The sequence below is a fragment of the Motacilla alba genome, chromosome 14, assembly GCF_015832195.1.
Source record: "Motacilla alba alba isolate MOTALB_02 chromosome 14, Motacilla_alba_V1.0_pri, whole genome shotgun sequence".
Taxonomy (NCBI): Eukaryota; Metazoa; Chordata; class Aves; order Passeriformes; family Motacillidae; genus Motacilla; species Motacilla alba.
In genome coordinates this window covers 6,122,589-6,126,018 of record NC_052029.1, presented here as the reverse complement: position 1 = coordinate 6,126,018, position 3,430 = coordinate 6,122,589, and positions in this window count along the sequence as shown.

The window sequence follows — 3,430 nt, the reverse complement described above, 5'->3', positions numbered from 1 at the left end:
TATTATATTTTTCATTTCTTTTATATGTGCAATAATCCCCTCTGAAGTAATAAGATGAAAGAAAATGACATGTGGAAGTAGTTTTAAAAAGAAGACTTCCATTTTCAAGGCTGTACAATCAAGCTTACAGAATTAATGGAGTAACATAACAGACTGTAACAGCAGGAAACATGAAGTTAGTTTTGTCAATAATGCTTTGACATGAAACTCACTGCAAGTAAGTCAAGTACTTACCAGCAGCAGCAGACACTTGGTAAGGTACTCTGAGTGTCCTAAAGGGTTTTTTAAGCAGTTATCGATTGTATTATCACCAAATGGTCTAGAACATCCAAATGGATCTTCTCCTGAATGAGAAGATCCACAAAGTAACTCTTTTGGAGATGCTAACCTGTGATAAACAGTGAGGCACTGGAAGTGGCAAAGCCTTTATTTGCCTGTTTTCTTCCTGACTGAAGCAGAATTACTACAAAGGTTTTAATGGGATAGACACAGGTGCTAACTGCAGAGGGAAGCTCATTTGGATCAGTTTCTGTGAGGGTCCATGACCCTTGGCTTTTGTCATGAGCCTCTTTTAGTTTTGAGATTCTGAGAAGGGTCTTTGGACCCTTCAGGAAGCACTGCACAAAGAAGGATCCTTGGCAAGATGTGGATACCTGGAGGCAGACTGGCTATTGCCTGAAAGTCTAGGCACTGGGACAAAACCAGTTGTTAGTGCACCAACAAAAATAAACCACTCACACTACTTTATAGTCATACTAATTTACCTTCATTTAAATATAGAAATCCTTATTTAAATCTATAGGCTGCATTGCTGCTGTCTGTACAGTTTCCAGACCAAGAGCACTGGCCCAGACTTCCTGACATTCATGAATTCATATCCAGCATCTTGTTGGCCTTTGGTTTCTGTCCGTCCAGTTGGGTTTGCCTGAGGTAGAAAACCCTCCTAACACCCTGGCAGTAGTAACTTAGCATCACCTTGTGCTATCAAAGGAGGGCTGAGGAAATTCCCATTGCATTCAGTGGGTATTTGTTTATCTTGGATCACTACTGCACTAACTGAATTTCTAAAGGAAAGTGTTCTTTTTAATCCTTCCAAAAAAATTTAGCCAAAATGTCAAGAAGCTGTGCATGTAGTTAGTTACTTAGTTTTAAGACAGGTTGACATTGCACAGATGAGTAAAACTGCAGGTGTCCTAATGAAATTAAACTGCTGTAATAAATGTCAGCAAATATGAAACAATGTCAGTGATACCCAAGCTATATCATATGGTGCAGGTTTTGGTCTGTTTCGCTGCTGCTGCTTGAGAAGAAAGCTTTTGTTCCATTTCTCCAAAAACCCGCAAAAGTGAAACTTTCTAACAAAGCTTCTGCTGCTGTCATAAATGCTAAAGTTCAGAAAATGTCATTTAAACCAAGCAGGGAGGATACAAAGGCAGGGTAGGAATATAATGTGTGCACTGATTCTCTGACTCAATTTTCTTAGTATATGATCAGCAAGAAGTAAAAAATGTGCCATGTTGAGTGGTTTTTTAAATATTACTTTAGACATTTTAGCATAAAAATCTTAGGTTTAAAGTATCAGTATTGAAGACTTAAATATGTTTTGGAAATTAAAAGCCTGAAAGCTCTTAGGGTAGAAGTTTAAATCCTTTTGTCAAATAATGTTTTTATACATTTTTAGGCCTGGAGAGGGAGAGAGGAAAAGGAGAGAAAAGACAAAGTAGAGGGAAAAGAAGATAAAAGGGGAAGGACGGCTGGAAAAGGTTTTGGGGCTAGGGGTTTCTATGTGTTTATTTCTGACGATGGTGTTTCCTGGCGTTCCTCACTTGCGTCTCTAGGGGAAAAAAAAAAAAAAAAAAAAGTTTTACTGTCCCAATCCCGTTCCAATGGAGCCTCCTGGTGGCCAAAGAGGAGCCTCTGTCAAAGCCCAGCTTGTCACTGTTCCTTTCCCTTGGCAAGGTCTTTAAAAAGCCGAACTTTCCATCCAGTCCTGAACATCCTGCAGTGTGCACAGTTTAGACAGTGGCTCAGCTTTGGCCGTGGAAGGTGCAATTCTATTTACAGTGTAAACTCTCATGTACTTTTTCTCAGTGGCCATTAAACAACATTATTTAAAAGGGTGTTTTAAAGATTTAAAAAAAAAAAAAGATTTTATAAGCATGTGTCAGTAGAAGTTGGGTTGACTTCTCATCTTTGTGTGGTCATTTCTTCGTCTCTGTCCTCTGGAGGGAGGTAAAAGCACTTGTGTCTCCTCAGTGTCCTGATCTGGAGTCAGACTTTGCTTCTGTCTCACTTAGCAATTGAGTTCAGAGCAGTGGTGCAGTTTTGCAGGGAATACCCTGATTATTCCAATTTTTTCATATAGGGTGAGTTCCTAAAGCAGTGATTGCATATATATATTAGATGCCTTTCAAAGGAGAGGAAACCAGAAGCTCTGCTCCACATGAATTTTGATGCCTGCTGAGACCATTGTGCTCTGAATCTGCTCCCAGAAGCTCTGGAGAGGCACAGGAGTGCTTTGGGTTCTCACTGGAGGTGCTTCATTACCTGCTGGAGTGATCAGATCCCTGTTTCTGGGCAGCATTTGCTGGGGCAGCTGGAGAAGAACCAGAAAAGAAGGAAATTTGGCCCAGCACTCTGCCCACTCCCCAGTGGCAGAAATTGGCTGGAAGGATGGGGCGTGACAGTGCAGTGACAGTGTGACTGAGCAGACGGAGCACTTCCAGGCTCCCTTCTTTTCTCCCAGAGCACTGAGGTGTTGTGTTTGCCCCACAGGCTGTACTCACGTCAGCAGAACTGAAGCTGCCAAAGGTCTGTTGGGATAATGTTGTACTTTGGGTAGCTCGCTTACGCTTTTTGGTTTGTAATATTTCAGCATAATGCTCCATCTTCTGGGCAAGAGGTGACATTTAACAGGCTGAGAATGACTCATTAAACTGTGAGTCCTATTCAACATTTTATTAGAGAAATTTCTTTGCCACTCATCCACTTTGTCTTGCCTCCTTTCCTGTTATAGATTGGCTTTTGATTCTCATTAGCCAAACATTTTTTTGTTTGCTCTTTTTTTAGAAAGGTCTTTTAAAATACAGGGAATAATTTTTTTTCTTTCTTTCTTTTTAATTTTTTTTTTAATATGAACTCTCTAGCCAAGACTTTTAATGATTGCAGTTTTAAAAAGTGCCAGAGAGTTTTGAATTTGCATGAGTCAGGAAGCAGATGATTGTCAGTTTCCAGTCAGTTCAGAAAGTCATACAATGTGTAAGAGGAAGCAAAAGCAAGCATAGCTAAAAATGTAGATGTAGGCTATCAATTAATGAGTGAGTCAGTGCTACCCTTCTTAAAGGACCAAATCCCAAAGTTTTCACCATTTTTGTAGTGAAAATTTCAGCTCTGACCCCATTTAAAAGCAAGGTCCTGAAGTTGGAGTTTA